Genomic DNA, 26,113 nt, shown 5'->3' on the forward strand with positions numbered 1-26,113 from the left:
AATAATAATTTTCCCCCTTTAGCAGGCAATTCACTTGGTTAGACTGAAATTGCAAGTCTGTCTTGTCTGCGATGAGAGGCAACTACCATCTTAGCTCAGACTTCTTTTAGTCCGTATAATGCTATGTGGTAAGGATCCATCAGACACTGGTGTAGAAATTGTGCACAGAATTTGGCCTTGCCTTTCTTTCTCTCCTTTCACCATTTCTCCTCCCACAGTCCTGGTTGCTCTGGGTTCTGTCCTCTGGGGTTGCTTTTGGGCCAGAAAAATAGCAGGCTTTCTATCATAGTTTCAGTCCCTTTTATCTGTCCCAGAACTGCAGCTTCCTTCAAGGGAAAGCCACAAAAAAAATGACAAACTTGTCCTCTGCCCATAGTTCAATCCATGTTTTGTTGTTGTTCATTGTTCAATCTCTAAGTCGTGTTCAACTATTTGCGACCCCGTGAACTGCAGCACACCAGGTTTCCCTGTCCTTCACTATCTCCCAGAGTTTGCTCAAACTCAAGCCCATTGAGTCAATGATGCCATCCAACCAGCTCATCCTCTGTTGCCCCCTTCTCCTCTTGCCTTCACTCTTTCCCAGCATCAGAGTCTTTTCCAGTGAGTCCGTTCTTCGCAACAGGTAACCAAGTATTGGAGCTTCAGCTTCAGTACCAGTTCCTCCAATGAATATTCAGGGTTATTGACTCCCCTCAAAGTCTTTCTGTTCTGCTTCTCCTGAGCCCTCACGTGGCAGTTCTGCACTCTGCACTTTTGTGTTTTGTACTTTGTACCAGGTCTAGAGTGTGTGGCTGTTGCCTGCAGGAGAGTCTGCTTGTCAGGAGCTTGTCTGAAACGATTTTTGAGCCTTACTTCTTTCGCTGACTTGTTGTGTGATCTGGAAGAAGTCGCATCCCTGCCTTTGCCTGTTTCCCTATCTACATAATAAAATAATAACTCTGCCCCTCTTCAGAAGAATCACATGATAAAAAAGTAAATGAATTGCAAATGGCCAAGTTCTCTTCTGATAGAATCATACCCTTCGCTCCTCCTGTCCTTCCACAGGCTCTCCAGGGTCCAGGGTACCCCATGACCTCTATCCTAGGGAAGCAGGCCCTTACAGGGAGGGAGAACTTGGACCTTGGTGTCCCAGCCCCCCTCCCACCCCCTTCCCCTTGGACATGTATCAGAATGATGAAGAAAGGACTTTAGAGTCAGACCTGGGCTTCTATTTTTCTTTATACCTCTGAGATCTTAGATAAGTTGTTTCTCTTCTGAGCCTTGATTTCTTTCTTTTTTTATATATTTACTTGGCTGCTCTAGGTCTTAGTTGCTATGGCATGGGGGATTTTTAGCCATGGCCTGTGAACTCTTAGTTGCAGTGTGTGGGTTCTAGCTCCCTGACCAAAGATTGAACCCTGACCCCCCAGCACTGCGAGCGCAGAGTCTTAGCCACGGGACCACCTGTGGCTCGTCCAGTGAAGTCCCTTAGCCTTGATGTCTTCATTTCTAAAATGGGTACCTCCCTCCTGGAGTGGATGTAAAATTAAATTTAAATTTAAATTTGTAACTGTTTATAAAGACCTCAGTGAACTTCTCTGGTGACCCAGTGGTTAAGTGTCTGCACTTCCAGCACAAGGAGCATGGGTTCGATCATCGGTTGGGGAACTAAGATCCTACACGCTACAAAGAGTGACCAAAAAAAACAAAAACAAAACCTTAGCATCACAAGCTCTCCACAGTGAATCACTGCTCTCCACAATCACCAGCCAGGAAACAGGATTTGCTTTCCTTCCTCCGGTCCCTTCTGAGTTGAATCCTTGCCATTCCCTCAGCTTCCTCTGTTTGTTGAGAAAAGGATGTGTGGTCAAGCAGGGATAAGCCACTGCAGAAAAATCCAGGTTTCCTATAAACAGGCTCCCAGGAGCCTCGGTGTGCATTTGAGCACCGTTCTCCACCAACCCCTGCTTTTTTTTTTTCAAATCCTGCCTTTATTTATTTTTTAAAATTTATTTATTTTAATTGGAGGCTAATTACTTTACAATATTGTATTGGTTTTGCCATACATCAACATGCATCTGCCACGGGTATACTCATGTTCCCCATCCTGAACCCCCCTCCCACCTCCCTCCCCATACCATCCCTCTGGGTCATCCCAGTGCACCAGCCCCGAGCATCCTGTATCATGCATTGAACCTGGACTGGCGTTTCGTTTCACATATGATATTATACATGTTTCAGTGCCATTCTCCCAAATCATCCCACCCTTTCCCTCTTGCACAGAGTCCAAAAGACAACTCCTGCTTTTTAATTTCTACTTTCATTCAGAACGCATTTCACCTCTGCCCACTCAAGCCTAGGTCTCGCTCAGGACACTGAGGATACGTGGATGTACTTGGGAAAGCCAGAGTCTAGTCATCAGAATCTGGTAGAAGGATACAGGCCAGAAAGAACCCTCTGGGGAGGACTCTGGAAGGTTTCTTTAAGTAGGCTTTGTCTGCTTTGGGCTTTGGAGGAGGACCTAGATCTTTCCAGGTTACAGACGTGTTTCCAGTGGAGGAAATGGCATGAGAAAACACCTGGATGCACTCAGTCAGTAAACAGTATCCGACACAACCATCAGTTCAGCTGTTTCTGGTCTGACACCCACATGTATTCCTACACCACAGCTAATCAGATCAGATCAGATCAGTCGCTCAGTCGTGTCCGACTCTTTGCGACCCCATGAATTGCAGCACGCCAGGCCTCCCTGTCCATCACCAACTCCCAAAAGAGGGGTTGGGAAGGATGCCTCCAAACCTATGAAATTTCATGGCAGCACACTGTAGGGAGAGAGCAATTGGCCAGGCGGCGGCAGTCAGGCTCTCTCGCCCCACTCCACTCTTGTCCTGCAGCTGGGATCACTTGTGGCACTGCGCACACACATCACGGTGTGGTCCTTGTAAGCACCCCCTGAAACGCTCTTGTAGTTGAGGAGAGGCGGGTCGAGGCAGCTTGAGTTCTGTGGAGTTGTCGTCATTGTCATTGCTACTCTCAGCCGTTAGAGCAAAGCATAGCTACCTTGCTGCTTCAAACAAATATGTCTGCCATTCCTACCGCTCCTGTCTTCCTCCAGCTTCCCTGCTCGCGCCTTGCCTACCCTGGGTCAAGGGAACCGTGAGAAACAGCAAGACACACACTAACCAGAATCATAACAATCCTGATAAATATTCCTCCCTGGTTAAACCTCCACCAAAACATGTATCTAGTATCACCGCCCAGCAACGCTTTGCAGCCTTAAGTCCTGGGGCTCCTGATTATTTTCTTCTGGATGTAAGTACTGGTGAGTTTTGCTTCCCATGGAGACTATTTCTTCCAAAATAAAAATCAGATCAGAGGGATGGTATGGGGAGGGAGGTGGGAGCGGGGGTTCAGAATTGGGAACACATGTACACCCGTGGCGGATTCATGTTGATGTATGGCAAAACCAATACAATATTGTAATGTAATTAGCCTCTAATTAAAATAAATAAATTTAAATTAAAAAAATCAGATTCTGGGTGTAGCCTTCTGGATTAACCCATCATTTTAATGCAGTGGGAAATGACTACTCAGCCTCTGAATCTGTACTCACAGCTTCACCGAAGAGTTTAAGTCGTAGAAACCTCAGAGTGTCTGCAGCCACTCGACCAGCCACAACTTGTACAGAAAAGAGCAGCCAGGAACGACTCAGGTCTGCAGGTTGACAGGAAAAGATGGTCTGGCATGTCCCGCATATCGTTAGCTTTTGCCAAGTCTTTCTGTTTGATCGTGTGAAAACTTGCCCCAGATTGCTTTCAAAACTTGAATGTTCTGGGTAAACCCACTTTATTGTTTTCCCTGGGTATAAAATAAGCGTTATTCCTTTTTCTTAAAAAAAAAAAAAAAGTATGTTTAATTAGAAGAAGATAGCTTTACAATGTTTTGTTGGTTTCTGCCATACATCAACATGAATCAGCCATAGGTATACGCATGTCCTCTCCCTCATGAACCTTCCTCCCACCCCAACCTAAATACAATCCCACCTCTCTAGGTTGTCACTGAGCACTGGGAAACCCACTTTATACCAACATCATTCTACTAGAGTTACTTGAGTATAAAACCGCAAAAAATAAACAAAAAGCCCAAACAACAAAGATCATGTATGGTGTCACTGAGGACTTCTTACATCCCAGGCTGCAAGCCAAGAGCCAGGGATGAAGTGGGTTTGGGGTTGGAAAAGGGGCAGCAGGAAACGAGCCCAGAGTGGACAAGTAACTAAGGTCACACAGTCACGAAGTGCCAGGGCCTGTGCAACCCCAGCTGATCTGAACCCACTGAAACTGGGTCTGAACAGTGGTTCTAAACCTGGACTGTCCTCTGTGTTGGCCAGCCTAGGGGTGGGCTGACATTGAGCCTGGTGCCCAGGGACTTACTCTGTGTGAGCTCAGTTTTCCTTTCGGGCGTATCTTGGATACTGGAGAGAGAGTGGGGTTATAACTCAGTGACCCACGATCTCAGACTGAGGACTGGGATCTACAGAGGTGATAACAGCCAGGCCTCACTGATCAGTGATCCTGGGGACATGGGGACAGGGGGAGGAGGAACATGGCCTGTGAAAGCAGGATTATTGTCCCCATTTGACAAATGGAGAAACAGGCACAGAAAGATTGGGTAACAGATCCAAGATAGCTGAGCCTGGGTTCAGAACTACTCTTTCCATGTCCCCGATGGCTCAGCAGGTAAAAGAATCCACCTGCAATGTAGGAGACACAGGGGACATGGGTTTGATCTCTGGGTCTGGAAGATCCCTGGAGGAGGGCATGAAAACCCACTCCAGTATACTTGCCTGAAAAAATCCCAGGGATGGAGGAGCCTGGTGGGCTATAGTCCATGGGGTTGCAGAGTCAGACATGACTGAGCCACTAAGCACAAGAACATTCCTCTGAAGAGTAAAGGGGTGGAGGTGACTAAGAGATGCCCAGGCTCCTCATGGGTTCCCAGACCACCTAGGGCATGGACAGGTGACCCCAGGAGACAGCAACCATGGGATGCATGCTCTCCTCCAGGCACCAGTATTCCCTAGTAAGGATGAACCCTAATTTACCTGTTGCTGTTTAGTCACTCAGTAGTGTCTGACTCTTTGTGACCCCATAGACTGTAGCCCGCCAGGCTCCTCTGTCCATGGGATTTCCCAGGCAAGAATACTGGAGTGGGTTGCCATTTCCTTCTTCAGGGAACCTTCCCAACCCAGGGGTCGAACTTGCATCTCTTGCATTGGCAAGGGGATTCTTTACCGCTGAGCCACCAGGGAAGCCCACACCTAATTTACCTACCTATGCCTGGACATGGAACTACAGAGTGGTTCCAAATGCGAAAAGGAGTACGTCAAGGCTGTATATTTGTCACTCTGCTTATTTAACTTCTATGCAGAGTACATCATGAGAAACGCTGGGCTGAAAGAAGCACAAGCTGGAATCAAGATTGCTGGGAGAAATACCAATAACCTCAGATATGCAGATGATACCACCCTTACGGCAGAAAGTGAAGAGGAACTAAAAAGCTTCTTGATGAAAGTGAAAGAGGAGAGTGAAAAAGTTGGCTTAAAGCTCAACATTCAGAAAACGAAGATCATGGCATCCGGTCCCATCACTTCATGGCAAATAGATGGGGAAACAGTGTCAAACTATTTTTGGGGGCTCCAAAATCACTGCAGATGGTGATTACAGACATGAAATTGAAAGACGCTTACTCCTTGGAAGGAAAGTTTTGGCCAACCTTGATAGCATATTCAAAAGCAGAGACATTACTTTGCCAACAAAGGTGCGTCTAGTCAAGGCTATGGTTTTTCCAGTGGTCATGTATGGATGTGAGAGTTGGACTGTGAAGAAAGCTGAGCACTGAAGAATTGATGCTTTTGAGCTGTGGTGTTGGAGAAGACTCTTGAGAGTCCCTTGGACTGCAAGGAGATCCAACCAGTCTATACTAAAGGAGATCAGCCCTGGGTGTTCTTTGGAAGGAATGATGCTAAAGCTGAAACTCCAGTACTTTGGCCACCTCATGCGAAGAGTTGACTCATTGGAAAAGACCCTGATGCTGGGAGGGATTGGGGGCAGGAGGAGAAGGGGACGACAGAGTATGAGATGGCTGGATGGCATCACCAACTTGATGGACATGAGTTTGAGTGAACTCCGGGAGTTGGTGATGGACAGGGAGGCCTGACGTGCTGCGATTCATGGGGTCACAAAGAGTCGGACAGGACTGAGCGACTGAACTGAACTGAACTGTTGCCTGAATGTGTGTATTGTTACTGAGTTTCCTAAATTTTTAAAAATATAGTAAGAACAATGCTGGGATGACAATCAGCTTTGGGAGACCATGGGCCTCTTGGGAAATTGCCATGCCCCAGAGCACTGGGTTTGCCTGTCCTGGCCTCCACCAGATTCCCCATTGGCAAGAAAATAGATGCTGTCCCTGATCCAGGGAAGCTGTGAGTCATCCATGGTAAACAGAGAACACAGAAGATTCCTTTCCTAGCTGGTCAGGTCAACAGGTGCATGTAACTGCATTAGGGTATGGGGGCAAACTAGAAACCCACAGAGGCTTCTCACCAAGGCCAATGTGTCTGACAGGTCTACACCTCTCCCCTGAAGATTGCAAAGGATGTGTGAGCAGCCTGTCACCAGCAAGGTGTCAAGTCTCACAAGCAATATGGAGAATTTGCTGTCTGGAAATACTTTTGGGTGGGTGGGTGTCTTTTCTTTTGGTTCCTCCATTATTACCTGCCAATCCAACATGTAGGGGAAAGATCTCATGTTGGGGACTCCATTTAGTTTGAGAAATCAAGGAAGTCTTCCCTGAAGAAATGGCATTTGGGCTCACATTTGAAGACTGAGCGAGGGTGGAGGAGGTTGAAGAAGAAAGTGGTGGTTAGAGGTTTCAAGGCAGAGGCCTGGCACCTGTTAAGATCAGAAGCCCCGAGATCAGGAATCTGGGAGACAGTTCGTGGGGGCTGGAAAGGGAATGGATGGGACTGCCACAGGCCACCCCAGCTTCCCTACACCAGGACTCGTGCTGAATCCTCTGCAGGGGCTGCCTTGTGAGCACCAGACTTTGCCAGCAGCCTCTGAAGGGACGGGAGGTGGCACTGTCGGCACAAACATGGTTGCTGTTGGAGCCGCTTGTCTGCAGCCCCAGGGGACCAGGAGGACAAAGCCTGCTGAGTGGCTGCTTCTGACATTAGCTGTTACAGGAGAGGTAGGGCAGGGAAAGACTCAGGGTGGCACCGGGAAGGAGCCCCAGGGGCAGGATGCGGGCACACAAGAGACCCTGTCTGGGGGCTCCCCTAAACTCTTAGAAGAATCTGATAGGTCCTGGGACCCAGCAAAACAGGAGAAGTGGAGCCAGAGAAATACTGCTTTGTGACTGTCCTGCCCACAACTGAAAGTGAGGTGTGAAGTGTTAGTTGCGCAGTCGTGTCTGACTCTTTGTGACCCCATGGACTATAGCCCACCAGGCTCCTCTGTCCATGGGATTTCCCAGGAGGGGGTTGCCATGCCCCGCTCCAGGGGATCTTCCCGATCCAGGGATCAAATTCTGGCTTCCTGCGTTGCAGGCAGATTCTACTATCTGAGCCACAGGGAAGTCCTGGAGGGCCAGAGAAGTAGGTTACATGCAGATTTACCATCCATGTTGGGCATGTGGGACTCGTACCTCCCAGCAGGGTGGGCTGGTTTGCCCAGAGATGACAACAGGCCACGTTCCGTTTGGGTCGGGTCCAGATGAGAAAGGCACCCAGAGCTCCTCTGGCCTCAGATCTGCCCACTGACTTGAGGTCGCCAGCCCCACCCCCACCCCCTGCTGAGTAGGACCCCTCTGTGTATTTCCACCTTCTCCCCGGGGTTCCTGCCTCCTTCCCAATGTCCAGCTGTCCCTCTGGGCAGGGTGGTGGTTCTCAAAATCTTTGTGGTTGTCAGCAGAGCTGTTGGCTACATTCTTGTGATCACTCCCCTGCCTTTCAGATACAAGACAGGATTCTACTTTCTGTCTTACTTACGATGCGGTGAGAATGTATCACCAGTTCTAACCAATGAGTTTTTTTTTGAGATTTTTTTTTTTAATGTGGGCCATATTTTAAAGTCTTATTGAATTTGTTACAGTATTGCTTCTGCTTTATGTTTTGGTTTTTTGGGCCCCCAGGCATATGCCATCTTAGTTCCCTGAATCAGGGATGAAACCCACACCCCCTGCATTGGAAGGTAAAGTCTTAACCACTGAACTGCCAGGGAAGTCCCTGACCTATGAGTTTTGAATGCAAATGGTATGTGTCATTTCTAAGCCACATAGCATTTAATCTTGGTTAGAAGACCCTTTTCCTCTACTATGACCACCAGTGATGTGCCAGCAACTGGCTGCTCCCTTATCCTGGGTCCAGGAGAGAAGACTACAGGAGCAGAATTGCACCTGACCCACGGTGGATATGTAGTGTGAGCAAGAAATAAATGTTGTTGTTGTAAACCACTGAGATTCATGGGTTGTTTGTTACTACAGCATAACCTTGACTATCCTGACTGATACAAGCAAAACCCTGGAGATATAGTACTATTTGCAGAGCACTGTAAAAGGTACCTATTTTTATTTTTATTTACTCATTTAAGCACCTTTTGTTTTATATCCTTAATAGTTACTGATTCAGAATTTTATTTTATTATTATTTTTAATATAAATTTATTTATTTTAATTGGAGGCTAATTACTTTACAGTATTATATTGGTTTTGCCATACATTGACATGAATCTGCCACGGTGTACTCGTGTTCCCCATCCTGAACCCCCCTCCCACCTCCCTCCCCATACCATCCCTCTGGGTCATCCCAGTGCACCAGCCCGGAACATCCTGTATCATGCATGGAACCTGGTCTGGCAATTTGTTTCACATATGATATTATACATGTTTCAATGCCATTCTCCCAAATCATCCCACCCTTGCCCTCTCCCACAGAGTCCAAGAGACTGTTCTATACATCTGTGTCTCTTTTGCTGTCTCGCATACAGAGTTATCGTTACCATCTTTCTAAATTCCATATATGTGTGTTAGTATACTGTATTGGTGTTTTTCTTTCTGGATTACTTCACTCTGTATAATAGGCTCCAGTTTCATCCACCTCACTAGAACTGATTCAAATGTATTCTTTTTAATGGCTGAGTAGTACTTCATCGTGTATATGTACCACAGCTTTCTTATCCATTTGTCTGCTGATGGACATCTAGGTTGCTTCCATGTCCTGGCTATTATAAACAGTGCTGCGATGAACATTGGGGTACACGTGTCTCTTTTCCTTCTGGTTTCCTCGGTGTGTATGCCCAGCAGTGGGATTTCTGGGTCGTATGGCAGTTCTATTTCCAGTTTTTTAAGGAATCTCCACACTGTTCTCCATAGTGGCTGTACTAGTTTGCATTCCCACCAACAGTGTAAGAGGGTTCCCTTTTCTCCACACCCTCTCCAGCATTTATTGCTTGTAGACTTTTGGATAGCAGCCATTCTGACTGGCATGAAATAAGGTACCTATTTTTAAATTTCTACATAAAGTAGAATTATTAGTAGCAATGAGTGTCATTTATAGGGTGCTTACTATGTGTCAGGGCTTATACTAGGCTCTTTGGCAAATGTTTCCTCATTAATCCTCACTATGGATTCAGTACTGCAGGGCTGTTTAGTATAATTAGTCCACTGCAGAGATCAAGGGACAAAGGTTCAGGGAGAATGAAGGTCAAGACCATAGCTAGTAAGTGGTAGAATTGAGATTCAAATGCAGGATCCTCTGACCCCAAAGCCCTCACTCTTTCCACCACTCAGCTGCTATTACATGTAAAGTAGAATTAGACCTATCAAGGAAAAAAGAAACCCACGCATTTAACAAAGAAATTATCTCTTAATAGAAAGAACATTAACATCTGTCTTTTTACTAAATTGAACGTGAAAACTGATCTTGACAGGCTGAACAAAGATGCTTGCTCTCTGGTGTGATGTTTGACAAGGGAGTCATTTTCTCCTGTGATTGAGTTCTACTGGATAATAGGCAGCAGGCACCAGAGGCTGAATGAAAAATTTAAGGTGATAATTCTGTCCATCACTTCACATTTGTATGTACAAGGTGGGAAATAGCCCACCGTATGTGTTTTTGCAATCGGATGGTCTGAGATCATGTGGCCCCCAGAGGGAACTTTGGGAAAAGAAGACCCAGGTGCCCTGCTCGTTCATGCTCTCCTGCCTGCCTCGGACGCCCTTCCTCTCCCCTCTGAACTGCTGATGCTTGAGAACTCAGCTCCACCATCGTTGCATTGGAAGCCCTCTCGGGCCCGCCACGTCACCCCACTGTGATGTACAGAAGTTACCTGGGCATGTGGTATGAGGTCTCACTTCCTGCACAGGAGCGCTCCTTGCAGGCAGAAATGCACTCATTCTTTTTTAAAATGAAACTCTATTTCGCATCTGTAGAACGTAATAGAGGAAGATCCCATGTACCTTTTACCCAGTTTCCCTCAATGGTAACATCTTGCAAAATGTTTAAATGTTGGCAGATAAACATTTAAATGCTATATATGCAAACACACACACTCACAAAGATTTAGCACACATCCGGCCAGTTCTTTACTTTGGGACTAAAGGCTGCTATCTTTTATCGTACCAAATACTGCTTCTTTTGCCTCCTGTTCGATATCACAGCCAGGATATCAATATTGATGGAATCAAGATACAGTCTTTTCATCCCCTCAAGGATCCCTCATGTTGCCCTTTCATAGCCTACTTCTTTGTCAACTCCACCTCTCCCTAGTCTTTGGCATTACCCAGTCTCCTCTTTATGTCCATAATTTTGTCTTTTTGAGAATGTTATATAAACGGAATCATGCAGTATGAAACGTTGGGGGGTTGCCTTTTCACACTCAGCATAATTCTCTGCAGAGTCACATAGATTGCTGCGTGTACCAACCATCCCTTCCCTTTCGTTGCTGAGTCATATTCCACGGTGTAGATGTATCACTGTCTGTTTAACCTCTCACTTATCAAAGGCCTCATTCATTGTTAAATCACGAGTACCTCGTAGATGGATACTTGCATGCAAACTAAGTCCCAGCACTAGTTGTGATCAGGAGCATGGGTTCTGGAGTTTTGATTCACCATATGCATGAGCTTGACCAAATTCCTTGACCTCTGTTTTCATCAGTTTTCTCATCTGTAAAATGGGAATGACTGCAGTACCCATCTTACACAGTTGTTATGAAAATTAAATAAATCAATACTTGTTTTGTGCTTAGCCCAAAGCCTGGCTGATGGGGTGAACTCAAAAATTAATAATATAGTATAATAACTAGTAATAAACAGTCACTGAACTAAGTTGAAAAACCTGGAAGAAGAAAATTCAAACTTGCCAAATATTCAAGTTAGGTGGCCTACTGTAAAAGGAATTATTCTTTTTTTCCTAGAGGCTTCATAGGGTTTTTCTCTAAACATCAAGCTTCCACAGACTCTTTGAAATAGAAATATTTGAAAACTATCAAGTAGAACCCATTGGCAATGCCAGGTCCTTTTGAATGCAGTCCACAGCCTCTCTGAACACAGGTGAGTTGCTGCACTTGAGCAATATTTATTGTGCTCCTACTGTGCATGCCAGGCATTCATCTAGGTGCTAGAAATGCAGCACTGAATAAAATAGACAACCCTTGTCCTTATGACAGGTAATAAAAGAGGAAGCCCTCCTTTACCTCACCCTGGGTTAGGAGGGAAGGATGTGACTCAGAAAGAGGGAGAAAAGATACACTGTGGGTGGACCCAAGAGAATGTGGGCATACCCTCTTACTTTGGCTTTAAAGAAATAAAACTGGTTCTCATCCTCCTGGCTTGACCAGGTGTGGCCTGCTTGCAGGCAGGGGAATGCACTTTTTTAAACCATCTGGTCCTCTCCCCACCCCTACCCTACATACCCCCTTCTTTGTCATATGACTGGGGGACACTGCGCTGCAATCACAAAAGGTAACTGGACTGGGCCCCAGAGCAGCTCTCATCACTTCCCCCTGTGCCTGAGCCCAGAGACTGGCGGGAGAGCTGCAGTCCAGCTGCAGTCTGGCCACGGGTTCCTCCAAGAGCCGCTAACTGGCCCATGACCTTGACCTCATTAGCTTGGCACTATCCACCTGAGCTGCATGGATCAGGGCCAGCCAGGGAAATTAGCTCAGACCCACAGGCCCCTGGGAGAGGTGTCAGGCAAAAATAGACCAGAGAAAGCCAGAGAATCCTTAAGCAGGCGGACCTATGGAGGTCATCGGCTCCGGCATCGTCCTAGCTCTCCAGATGGAGGCTGGGGGCAGGGAGGAGATGGGGCCCGGCCAAGGTCATCCTGAGATGACCTTGTGTGGAGCTGAGGGGAGAATGGGGGTCACCGGACTTCCAAAGCCCCATTCTTCCCTCACCTGTGCCTCCCACTGGGCTGTGGGCAGGAAGGGGTGGAAGGACAATAAGAATTACAGATAATGAAGCAATTCATCAGAGGCTGTTTGTTGTTTCTGGCAGGGGTGTCAATTGCACAGAAAGAGTAAGAAGAATAGCGAGTGCCTACCTACTCTACTCAGAGAAGGCAATGGCACCCCACTCCAGTACTCTTGCCTGGAAAATCCCATGGACCGAGGAGCCTGGTGGGCTGCAGTCCATGGGGTCGCTAAGAGTCAGACACGACTGCGCGTTTTTCACTGTTACTTTCCGGAGATGAAGTTAGTTCCGCAGGGCCGAGGCGTCTGGGCCAGAGCCCGTGTTCTGTGCCTTCAAGTTCTGGGAGGTCAGACTTCCTTCTGTACGAAGTGATGAGCCCTCCCCCACACCTGCCTTCTCTAACAGCCCCTTCTCAGTGATTAGATCCTTCTCTCCCAGCCGACCTGCCCCAGGTCCAGGGGGCTCCGAGCTGCATGGGTGAGCTCAGGCCCAGGGCAAGGTGGGAACCTTATTAAGATGAAGAGCCTATTAGTCCAGCCAGTGCTAAACTGGGGAAGGGGCAGGCAGGAGTGGACTGGGGTCTCTGCTCAGAAGCCAGGCATTGTCCAGCATGACTCCTGTCTGCCTTTGGAAAGCAGCTCAGTTCACCGACTATCTTGAGTGCCTGAGAGGCCACTGTGGGGTCACCATGGTGACCGAAACCATATTTCCTCTTGTATGGATCTTCCACTCTTCACTCAGCTCCTCCTGTCTCCCTGCAGCCTAACCTAAGGACCACCTCTGGCTTGGTCAAACCTCCTGCTTTTGTGTGTGGTGGGAAGATGCTTCCACAACCATTACATCAGGACCACTTTGGATGACATATACCTCTCCTCCCATAGCTCACTGCTGGAGCCCTGTGTCCCAGCCTGCCCTGGCTAGGTTTCTCCAACATGAGACTGTTTCCCAGCAGGTCAGCACACATGTGGTGAGTATCCAAAGAAAAAAATGAAAACAGACCCCCACCTCACACCATAAAAAAAAAAATCAGTTACAGGTGTAATGTGAAAGGCAAAACTTTAAGACTTTTAGAAGAAAAATACAGAATAATATTTCTATGCTCTTGGGGCAGGGCAAGGATTTCTGAAGACACGAAAAGCACAAATTATTCAAGATCAATACCTTTGAGCGCATACAAATAAATCAGAAGATGAATTTCCCACCATAAAGAGAGGAGGAAAAAACAAATTTCAAACTAGATGGAGATATTTTTAACACCTGAGTGACATAAGATTAATCTCTAAAATATAAAAGGCATTCCTCAAATCATTAGGAAAAGATAAACTAAGGGAAAGACAGACAAAAGGCACAAAGAGGCATTCAGACACAATGACCAACAGAGATCATTAAAAAATGAGAAATGCTCATTAAAACCACAGTTTGACCTTGTACTGCCTGATCCTTGTATTTCACTGCTGCCCCCTGGTAGCTGTGAGGAACCTCAGTTCAGCTCAGCTCAGTTGCTCAGTCATGTCTGACTCTTTCTGACCCCATGGACTGCAGCACACCAGGCCTCTCTGTCCATCACCAACTCCCGGAGTTTACTGAAACTCATGTCCATTGAGTCGGTGATGCCATCCAACCACCTAATCCTCATCTCCTTCTCCTCCCACCTTCAATCTTTCCCAGCATCAGGGTCTTTTCCAATGAGTCAGCTCTTAGCATCAGGTGGCCAAAGTATTGGAGCTTCAGCTTCAGCATCAGAACTTCCAATGAATATACAGGACTGACTTCCTTTAGGATGGACTGGTTGGATCTCCTTGCTGTTCAAGGGACTCTAAAGAGTCTTTTCCAGCACCACAGTTCAAAGCATCAATTCTTCAGCGCTTGCCTTTCTTTATAGTCCAAATCTCACATCCATACATGACTACTGGAAAAACCATAGCTTTGACAAGACAGACTTTTGCTGGCAAAGTAATGTCTCTGCTTTTTAATATGCTGTCAAAGTTGGTCATAACTTTTCTTCCAAGGAGCAAGCGTCTTTTAATTTCATGGCTGCAGTCACCATCTGCAGTGATTTTGGAGCCCCCTCAAAAAAGTATCTCACTGTTTACATTGTTTCCCTATCTATTTGCCACGAAGTGGTATTGATGCTTTTGAACTGTGGTGTTGGAGAAGACTCTTGAGTGTCCCTTGGACTGCAAGAAGACCCAACCAGTCCATCCTAAAGGAGATCAGTCCTGGGTGTTCATTGGAAGGACTGATATTGAAGCTGAAACTCCAATACTTTGGCCACCTCATGCAAAGAGTTGACTCATTGGAAAAGACTCTAATGCTGGGAAGGATTCGGGGCAGGAGGAGAAACGGACGACAGAGGATGAGATGGCTGGATGGCATCACCGATTCGATGGACATGGGTTTGGGTAGACTCTGGGAGTTGGTGATGGATAGGGAGGCCTGGAGTGCTGTGATTCATGGGGTCGCAAGAAGTTGGACACGACTGAGTGACTGAACTGAACTGATGGGACCAGATGTCATGATCTTAGTTTCTGAATGTTGAGCTTTAAGCCAACTTTTTCACTCTCCACTTTCACTTTCATCAAGAGGATCTTTAGTTTTTCTTCGCTTTCTGCCATAAGGGTGGTGTCATCTGCATATCTGAGGTTATTGATATTTCTCCCGGCAATCTTGATTCCAGCTTGTGCTTCATCCAGCCCAGCATTTCTCATGATGTCCTCTGCATATAAGTTAAATAAGCACGGTGACACTCAATGCACTCCTTTCCCGATTTGGAACCAGTCTGTTTCTCCATGTCCAGTTCTAACTGTTGCTTCTTGACATACATACAGATTTCTCAGGAGGCAGGTCAGGTGGTCTGGTATTCCTATCTCTTGAAAAATATTCCAGTTTGCTGTGATCCACACAGTCAAAGACTTGGCATAGTCAATACAGCAGAAGTAGATGATTTTTGGAACTCTCTTGCTTTTTTGATGATCCAACGGATGTTGGCAATTTCATCTCTGGTTCCTCTGCCTTTTCTAAATCCAGCTTGAACATCTGGAAGTTCACAGTTCATGTACTGTTGAAGTGTGGCTTGGAGAATTTTAAGCATTACTTTGCTAGCATGTGAGATGAGTGCAATTGTGTGGTAGTTTGAGCATTCTTTGACATTGCCTTTCTTAGGGATTGGAATGAAAACCGACCTTTTCCAATCCTGTGGCCACTGCTGAGTTTTCCCAATTTGCTGGCATACTGAGTGCAGCACTTTCACAGCATCATTTTCTAGGATTTGAAATAGCCCAGCTGGAATTCCATCACCTCTACTAGCTTTGCTCATAGTGATATTTCCTAAGGCCCACTTGACTTCACATTCCAGGATGTCTGGCTCTAGGTGAGCGATCACACCATCGTAATTATCTGGGTTGTGAAGGTCTTTTTGGTATAGTTTTTCTGTGTATTCTTGCCACCTCTTCTTAGCATCTTCTGCTTCTGTTAGGTCCATACCATTTCTGTCCTTTATTGAGCCATTCTTTGCATGAAATGTTCCGTTGATATCTCTAATTTTCTTGAAGAGATCTCTAGTCTTTCCCATTCTATTTTTTCCCTATATTCCTTTGCATTGATCACTAAGGAAAACTTTCTTATCTCTCCTTGCTATTCTTTGCAACTCTGCATTCAAATGGGTATATTTTTCCTTTTCTCCTTTGCCTTTCGCTTCTTTTCTATTCACAGATATTTGTAAGGACTCCTGAGACAGCCTTTTTGCCTTTTTGCACTTCTTTTTCTTGGGAATGATATGATCCCTGCCTCCTGTACAGTGTCATGAACCTTCGTCCATAGTTCATCAGGCACTCTATTAGATCTAATCTCTTGAATCTATTTGTCACTTCCACTGTATAATTGTAAGGGATTTGATTTAGGTCATACCAGATGGTCTAGTGGTTTTCCCTACTTTCTTCAATTTAAGTCTGAATTTGGCAATAAGGAGTTCATGTTCTGAGCCACAGTCAGCTCCCAGTCTTGCTTTTGCTGACTATATAGAGCTTCTCCATCTTTGGCTACGAAGAATATAATCAATCTTATTTCGGTATTAACTATCTAGTGCTGTCCATGAGTAGAGTCTTCTCTTGTGTTGTTGGAAGAGGGTGTTTGCTATGACCAGTGTGTTCTCTTGGCAAAATTCTATTAGCCTTTGCCCTGCTTCATTCTGTACTCCAAGGCCAAATTTTCCTGTTATTCCAGGTATCTCTTGACTTCCTGCTTTTGCATTCCAGTCCCCTATAATGAAAAGGATATCTTTTTGGGGGGTTAACTCTATAAGGTCTTGTCGGTCTTCATAGAACCATTCAACTTCAGCTTCTTCAGCATTACTGGTCGGGGCATAGCCTTGGATTACCGTGATATTGAATGGTTTGCCTTGGAAACGAACAGAGATCACTCTGTCGTTTTTGAGACTGCATCCAAGTACTGCATTTCAGACTCTTTTGCTGACTATGATGGCTACTCCATTTCTTCTAAGGGATTCCTGCCCACAGTAGTAGATAAAATGGTCATCTGAGTTAAATTCACCCATTCCTGTCCATTTTAGTTCGCTGATTCCTAAAATGTCTATTTTCACTCTTTCCACCTCTTGTTTGGCCACTTTCAATTTGCCTTGATTCATGGACCTAACATTCTAGGCTCCTATGCAATATTGCTCTTTACAGCATTGGACTTTACTTCCATCACCAGTTACATCTACAACTGGGTACTGTTTTTTCTTTGGCTCCATTTCTTCATTCTTTCTGGAGTTATTTCTCCACTGATCTCCAGTAGCATATTGGGCACCTACCGACCTGGGGAGTTCACCTAAGATAGGACCTCACCTGTGGACGTCTCTGCCCACGTGCATTTCTCACAAAGATGTCAGTGGACATGGGGGCTCAGGTAACATTCCTTTAGGTAACTAGAAAAACAGTTTTTTTTTTTTTTTTAAGGCGGTTCAAAGTCAGGAGAGACCTAACATACTTAGGAGCCAGAGGAGCAAGTGCAGAAGCACAAGCGTTGCCAGGCCAGATGTGGAAGTAGAGGGAGAGAGCCACACAAGGCTTGTGAACAGCACTGTGCCAGCAGAAGGGTCTCCCCATCAATGGGGAGGCAAAGGGCAGCCTTGCTTATCAAGGAAAGGGAAACAGCTTATCCGAGATCTCAGAGATATAAAGAAAAGTAGAAGCCCAGGTCTGACTCTAAAGTTGGGATCTTCACCATCCTGATTTATGTCCAAGGGGAAGGGGGTGGGAGGGGGGCTGAAACACCAAGGTCCAAGTTCTCCCTTCCTGTAGGGCCTGCTTCCCTAGGATAGAGGTCATGGGGCACCCTGGACCCGGGAGAGCCTGTGGAAGGACAGGAGGAGTGAAGGGTATGATTCTATCAGAAGAGAACTTGGCCATTTGCAATTCATTTACTTTTTTATCATGTGATTCTTCTGAAGAGGGGCAGAGTTATTTTATTATGTAGATAGGGAAACAGGCAAAGGCAGGGATGCGACTTCTTCCAGATCACACAACAAGTCAGCGAAAGAAGTAAGGCTCAAAAATCATTTCAGACAAGCTCCTGACAAGCAGACTCTCCTGCAGGCAACAATCACACACTCTAGACCTGGTACAAAGTACAAAACACAAAAGTACAGAGTGCAGCACCGCCATGTGAGGGCTCAGGAGAAGCAGAACAGGAAGACTTTGAGGAGAGTCAAACACAGATTGAATGATGGGCAAAGGATGAGATAGTCATTTTTTGTGGATTTCCCTTGAAGGCAGCTGTGACTGAAATTCTGATAAGTCTGCTTCTCTTCTGGCTTGAAAAACCCCAAGGACAGAGCCCAGAATTGCCAGCAATCCTCAGCCTTCCCCAGCATCAGGCTCTTTTCCAGTGACTCGCCTCTTCACATCAGGTGGTCAAAACATTCATCCCGCAAGAACCCCACGAACATGAACAGTCCGAACCGTATGAAAAGGTGGTGCACTTACTGTCCTGTGTGGGATGCTTGGACCCAGAACAGGGTGAGGAGAGTCATTTTGTTGGTCGTAGAAGAAGGCACGTGTGCATCCATGAAGCACTCAATCTGGAGCCTCTTGACCTAAGACTTTCCCCCCAGGGTCCAGGTCCTTATTACCCATTCATCCTTCTCATCCTTCAGCCTGACCTATTGGTCCAAGAATACAGTCTACCAAGCCAAGCTCTCCTGTGTCCTGGGATTTTGACTCTGAGATTCTAGGTGCCAGGACCTAAGCCCCGCTGCTGGCAGGGGCCTCAGGGGACAGAACGTGAGCTCCTGGAGGGGGCCCAGACCTGCTTCCTGTCCTTTCTGAACTGTGCAGATTTGGGGGCTTCTTTCCTTTCTCTGACCTGCCCCAGTTCCCTCCAGTGGGCCCTCTTCTGTGCTCACTTAGCCAGACACAGTTTCTGTTGCTCAGAACCACAGGTGACGCCTGAGACAGGGGTCACCATGGGATGGGAGCCTGTTAGGTGCTCACATGCTCCACATGGAGACAGAGAGTTGGTGCCCCATGGAGCAGGCCCATGGAGGTGAGAGCAACACCCAGATGTTCCCCTTTCCTCCCTGACCTGGAGGAGCCTGAGGCCATTCCATGAAGGCTCCTCAGAAGGTCGTGGCAGGTGCAAGCCCAGATGGGTGACCAGGTCAGAGCATGGCCTTGTATGGGCCTTCCCTCCTTCCTGCCCACTCTCCCTAGCCCCTCAGTCCTGCCTCTGGGGATGGAGTGAGCCTGGTGTCCACCTCTGCCTTCAAGGGACCTGAAGCTCCAACAGAATACTTTGGGCTGCCTGTTTTATTGAATGCAAGTTCATATTCCCAACACACAGTGAGGCCAAACAATACCAAAATGTTGGAGTTTGGAACCGAAGAAGGTTCATTGCAGGGCCATGCAAAGAGACGGGTGGCTCATGCCTTAAAAATCCCAAACTCCCCGAAGCTCTCAGCAAAGGCCTTTTATGAGAAAGGTAAGTGAGGGGCCTGGTTAGTTGTTGCAACCTTCTTGGTGTCAGAGCCTTTTTTCTTGATGTCAGGTCATGATATTCCTGTGAACCTCCAGCAAAACAAATTATTCTCTTTTATGATAAGAAAGAGCAAGGTCCCAAAGCTCAACCTTCACCCTCTGAGATCCAGGCTCTGGCCAAGAGGAGAGGGGAAGCTCCTGCAGGAATACTGGTGAAACGTGAAGGCAGCTTGGGTGAGGCGTGTGCTCTCTCTCTGCCCCTCTGTTTACGGGTGACCCTCTCTTACACCTGCACACAAGCCCTCTGCTCTCAATCATCCTTGGGTGCCCCATGTCCATCCTGGTCCCCGGGGCTGGAGGAGGAGTATCCCCATACTCAGCCCAAGTTAGATGACACGGGCTCCCCCGGGCATCCCATGGGGCCTGGGGGCTCCAGGGTCTGAGGGAAACGACTGGATGGGAGCCCAGCGGGCAGGCAGGAGGAGCCATGGAGGATGTGCGCCCTGAGATCCTGGGAGACAGGCTCCTGGGGAAGGAGGTCAGGCATCTGGAGCCCAGCTGAGCCCCTCAGTCAATGCAAGAAAGCCTCAGTGAATCAGCTCCTATTTACTGAACCAGAGTCTGGAGAACAAAAGTGGGGAGAGTCAAAGGAACCTGAAATGTCTTGCCCAGCCCCACCCACAGCTGAAGAAGAAACCGAGGGTCTGAGAGGCTGCCTCTCTCCACCCCAGGCTGGTTGATCACCTTGACACACCACAGCGCTCTGTTGTTGCCTTCTGGTGTCATTGTTTCTTTCTTTTGTAATTTTTTTTTTTTTTTAATCAACCTCTGTTTCACAAGCATTTGGAATTTCATAGGAACTTCATTAGTCACTCAGTGTATCCTGGTCCCAAATATCACCTGCATCTCGACAAATGTTCCACCCACTGAGTAGTCATCGCTGCCACCACCACCACCACCACCATCTTCATCAAGAAGTCACTGCCTAACTAAGATACTCCTGCTGGGATCAAAGGTGCACTGATGCTGGAGAAGGAGGGCTAGAGACCACCACCAGGGGGAGACTCTTCTTGCTGGGACAGCAAACCCTGGGGAGGGTGATAGAGGAGCCCAGGCTACTTCTCCTGGATCCCGGCTATGGTTCCTCTTTGACTTTCTCCCATTTTAAAGCCTTTCATATTCCTGGCCTCTCGTTGCTAGTTCCCATGCCTCTCTACTCTGCCCCCAATGTGTTCTTTAGTCCAAAATAAGTGGTTCTCTCCTCCAATCACTCACTAGTCCCCCTCCTCCCTTAGTCTAGGCCCCAGGCTCCTTCCTTCTCTCTCCCCTCTTCCACCTGTATGCATTCCTCCCCTGCTGTGCTCAGCTGCAGAAATGCCAGATTCCTAACACCAGCTCCATCAGTGTTGTCTCCCCTCCTTTCCCCTCTAACAAGGTGCTCTCAACCTTGGTCTCACGTGTGTCCCTGGTTCCTGCACTGCTCTGGGGGTGGGGGAGTCGGGCCTTACTTCAGCCTCTCATACGTCTGTATGACCCTCTTCAGCTTCTTCTCCAGCTCCCTGGCCGGCTGCCTCAGCTTCTCAGCCAGCTCTGTCTTTACCCCCTCATGCAAGTGCACTGACTCTGTTACCAGGAAGCCCACATCCACTAGAAGGGAGGTTCCTGCAAAGCCTCCAGCAATGATCCGGGCCTTTTTGGTCATTGCCAGAGCCATGCCTTTGAAAGCTTCGCTCACCTCCTTGCTGGTTTGGACAGAGACTTGCCCAGTGCTCGTGAAGCTTTTAGCATGGGCTGCTGAGAGTTGTCTTTCACCAGCTTTGCAGCATGGACATTTTTCCTAACCCCTTTCATGGATTTGTAGACTTTTGCCATAGAAAAAGCGATCCCTAGTGCACACAGACATCAAGCTCCCACAGATACCTTTTCTTTGATGCTAGTTGACAACAGCCCACTGGCTTCCATTTCTGCTGATGAGCTGCTAAAGTGTTCCACGATGCTGGTGGACACAGTGGTCACAGCAGCTGCTGCTCCCAGCCCTAAGCCAGCGTTTGAGAGCGCCACCTGGCCCCTGCTCTCAGGGGTGCCAGAGCCAGGCCAAGGGTGTTCAGAGCACCAGACACAGTGCCGGTAGAGCTGGCTACTACCTTGAAGATGGTACAGTCCCTGTGCGACTTGTCAACCCTGTCTGCAGGTGCGTAGAGCTTTCTTATGCTCTCTTCCAGTTCCTTTTTCACCGAGGAAACTCCTTTAAAAACCTCTCCCTGTCTAGCAGGTCCTGTTGGAATCTCTCTTGGTCTTCCATAGCCAAGTCTGTCTTCAACTCATTCAGAAATTGATGCAATGCCTCCACTTCTTCCCTGTAACAAGGAACATCAAGGGATTAAGAAAGACACTTTGCTTGTCTGTAAAATAAGCTCAATGGATCTATTCTGCATAAACCAGAGATTTTATTATAAATCACAAGGGAAGAATTTTACAAATGTAAATTATTTTCAACATTAAACACATGTTTGTACCTCATGGATACTCCATTACTCAATCATGAAATAAACAAGCAAAAGCCATTTTAAGATAGTCTTGAGAGGTATTTGATAAAGATGCCTCAGAGGCAGGTCAACAGCGTCACTTCCAAAGGACTTGTGGGTGGAAAGTCCACAGAGAAACTAACACAAGTGGGATTGGGGGAGAAAACCTTCAACAAGCAGTCAACCTGCTCTTTGCTGTTGGCAGCTGGGAAGTGGCCCCTAAGCTCCTGGAATATTCTGGCTGATAGAAGTGCGCTTGTCTGCCTGGGCCTTTGGCCACTGGACAGTCTGACAAAGTGACATACGATGGTGGCTTCAGGTCTTGTAATATCTGCACTGCCCTCCAGAGGAGCTGGACACTAGGGCATTAGTCTGACCTCTGGGAGTACTCAGAGACAACAGGCCAGGGTATTAGTAGTTTGTTTTTAATTCTTTAGCTTGGAAATCACAGTAACAGACAAATAAAGCGTCACGATAATAAATAAAAGACAGAGGCCTGGACCTATTTAATTCAACATCACAAAAGGGTTTTTGTTGTCATGCATTTAAAATTCTTTAACTCCGAATTAACTTACTGGCAACTAACAGAAAAGAAAGACTATGACAATACGAAGAGAGGCACAAATTGAGCACTGCAGACCTTGCACGGATAAGCAAAATACAGAGTACACATATCCAGAGCTTTCTAGAAATCGCATCCTATGACAGCTCCCCAACTTATTTGATGCTATATTTCAGGCAAAATGAACATTTTTTAAAAAGTCACGATTTGTTTTTGAGCAGGGTGAGCACCCCTGGGGGCAGTGCTCTGTGTGCCCTGCGGCACACTGAATCCAGAGCAGTAACTCGTCCTGAGGACAATGGAAGCTTCATGTGTGAAACCCGCCCAGACGCTGTCCAGGAGCTGATGGAACCTGAATTCCGCTCTGCAATAAACCGTAACTGGAATCCTGACATCCTTCAGTGCCCAGCACCCTGACCTCTCGGGGGTCACCAGCCTAACTCATACCTGACCTGGCGACAGCGTCACATACCTGCACCCTAAGGCCGTGTGCAACTTTGTGGAAACTCTAAAGACTCAAGAGACTTGAGGAAACACCCATCTGAACGGCTGAGCCTGAAGAGACCAGCACTTGCACAGCTGGTGGAGGAAGTGTTTTCCTCTTTGGTGGGGATGCGTGAGGCTCCTCAGAATCCCTCAAATGACACACAATTGCAGCCACTCACTGTGACCCTGGAGGGCTCTCTGAGCCACACGGCCTTCCACTGTCAGGGCGGCTCCTTGTAGACTAGAAGAGGGTCCCAGATGGAGGGAGAAGCCAGGTCCCAGGCAGGGTGTGCAGACACAGTCACCCAGGGCCCTCTAGCCCAGCTTGAGGGGATCCCGTCAGGAGGGAAGAAATGTCCCCCTCCCACTCAGGGGACCTCTGCCAGGGTCACAGCCCCTTCAGTTCTGTGTCCACGGAGCCCACTCTCCTCACTCTAGTCCCGGTCCTGCTGCCCAAGCCTGCCTACTAGTCCTCCAGCCTGGACCCTCTGCTCCACTCTGACCCCTGGAGGAGGCCTACCAGGAGGAAGCTAGCCTGAGGTGGGGGGATGTGGGAAACATTTCTGATGCACCTGTGTAGGTTACCTGGACAAACGAGCCTCAGTCACAAAATTCTCCTAGGTTTTGCCTTAGTGAGCAGGTCTTGCAGCTTTTCGTTGCTTACTCTCTTCTGGATATACTCAGTGGTATCCTCAAAAAAGCTTTTACCCTAGCTGGATAAAAGACTAAGATGAGAAGAAATTATGGTGTAATGTAAATGGTACTGAGCATAAAATGGTTAAAGTTAATCTTCCTGAGCAGCAGTCACCTGGGGGTACTCTTGATGGATTCACCTGGGGTTATGGGTGGACTGTGTCCAACTGCCCCAATCATATGTTGAAGCCATAGCCTCACCCCCACCTCAATGAGTCTATTTGAAGATAGGGCCTTTAAGGTGGAAATTACAGTGAAATGAGGTAATAAGTGTGGGGCCCAAATCCAAGAAGATTTGTGTCCTTATTTGAAGAGGAAGAGATACCAGCTCACTCTCTCTGTCTATCCTGCAGCATGAAGCGTTGTTATTTTTTTTTTTTCCTTTTTCCTGATTTAGTAAGAGTGAAAAGAACCCAGGTATCATATGGAGGGAACCCAGAGCACTAAATCTGTGTATTTGTTGATTGGGGTGTGGGTGGGTGCGGGAAATGACAGAGAACTTAGTTATCTGCAGAGGTGTTTGAGATCAGTAGAGCCAGTACCTGCCTGAGGTATCATACCTGGTTCAGTTCAGTTCAGTTCAGGTCAGTTCCTCAGGCATGTCTGACACTTTGCGATCCCGTGAATCACAGCCCACCAGGCCTCCCTGTCCAAAACCAACTCCCGGAGTTCACTGAGACTCTCGTCCATCGAGTCAGTGATGCCATCCAGCCATCTCATCCTCTGTCATCCCCTTCTCCTCTTGCCCCCAATCCTTCCCAGCATCAGGGTCTTTTACAATGAGTCAACTCTTCGTATGAGGTGGCCAAAGTAATGGAGTTTCAGCTTTAACATCAGTCCTTCCAGTGAACACCCAGGACTGATCTCCTTTAGGATGGACTAGTTGGACCTCCTTGCAGTCCAAGGGACTCTCCAGAGTCTTCTCCAATTCCATACTTCAAAAGCACCAATTCTTCAGCGCTCAGCTTTCTTCACAGACCTGGTAAGCACATGCTTATATATGAGATCCCGGGGCGGGTGTGGTGACACAGCATGGAGGGAGGGGTGATTCTGGGGGAGGGGGAGTTTTCCACCTGCATCTAACACAGTCTAGGTAGAGGGGACAGTTCCACACTCGGCAGGACCTACTGTGTGGCCCAGGCCACAGAGCACATTACATTTCATCCTCATAACAATATAGGGAAATATTCTTCTCATTTTACAGGTGAGGTCAGATAACTGTGCTGCAGGTCACACAAGGGGGAGGTGACAAAGGCCAGACTGGGGTTCAGTTCAGGGTCCACTGATCCTTGCAGAGCAGCTAGGCAGGTGGCAGAGCGAGAGTTGGAGGAAACAGCCTCTGTGGTGATGCCCCAGGGTTTGGGAGCATGAGGAGGCTCGGACCAAGAGAGAGGGCCGGAGAAGCTTCAGGGATGCTGTGGGACCTCCACTCCCTGCCCTGTCTGGTCTTGGGGACTCCCTCTCCTCTGCTGTCCCCTCTGGCCGTGGGCTGTTCTGGCCTCACTTCTGAGTCATGAGCTGGCATCTGGGGGACTGGGAGGGAGAAACTGAGCACCTTGGCCATGGCTCCCAGAGAAGAGGGCCAGAAAGGACGCTAGGGACAGACCCCAGGGTTGGGGAAGTCCCCTTGGCCTCCATGGGACGCGAGGATGCTTATCTATTCCCTTCTGATCTTGATTCTTCTCTAGGTTAATTCAGATAGTTGGCAGCATCTCAGTTCTGGGTCGTAAGTAGGAACCATCCAAACAAGTGACAGCTGACTACCTGAGCAGTCCCGGAGGTCTTCTGGGTTCGTGGCAGTAGCAGGATCTCAGAGATCTCCTTTCAGCTCCTTGTCTGCGTCAGGCTGGAAGGAGGTGTGGCTTCACCCTTGGGAAGGAAAAACAGACTGCAGGCTCTGTCATGAGAGAGCAGTGACTGCAGGGAGCAGCGAGGGGTTTGGTCTCCAGCGGCTTCCACTAGGACGGCCACCAGTGCCACCGTGGACTTAGCCCAGCGTGCTTCTCTGTCCCCTGGGCTCTGCTGGCCACTAGTTAAGGAAAGTTCTCATCCTCTCACTGCTCTCTCCACCCTGAGTTAGAGTCCTGCTCTCCTGTTGGGGCATAAGGAGAAGGTAATCAGACAGGAGACAGCCATCTGCGAAGTTATAGGGGCAATAAAACCAGACACAGAAGAACAGATAGGAGGGGATACTCTGGAAATTACGTGAGGGAACACTTGTGTGTACTAATTGGTAATAACTAATATTGATTCATTGCCTATGACATGCAGGCTCCTGAGACTCACCTAAAATTAGGTCAGCCCAAGTTTTCGTGCTGGTGCCAGAGCCTGGTCTTTCCGATCTACATCCCACATTTGTGATGACTATGCCCTATGCCTTTTTTAATATAAAAATATTTATTCGTAGATATGTT

At 47.5% G+C, this 26,113-nt stretch overlaps 1 pseudogene; it reads right to left on the reverse strand.

Annotated features, from left to right (window-relative positions):
• Positions 1-20,937: 20,937 nt before the first annotated feature.
• LOC129643383 (apolipoprotein L3-like) lies at positions 20,938-25,263 on the reverse strand (annotated as a pseudogene).
• Positions 25,264-26,113: the final 850 nt, after the last annotated feature.

The sequence above is a fragment of the Bubalus kerabau genome, chromosome 1 (genome assembly GCF_029407905.1).
Source record: "Bubalus kerabau isolate K-KA32 ecotype Philippines breed swamp buffalo chromosome 1, PCC_UOA_SB_1v2, whole genome shotgun sequence".
Lineage (NCBI taxonomy): Eukaryota > Metazoa > Chordata > Mammalia > Artiodactyla > Bovidae > Bubalus > Bubalus kerabau.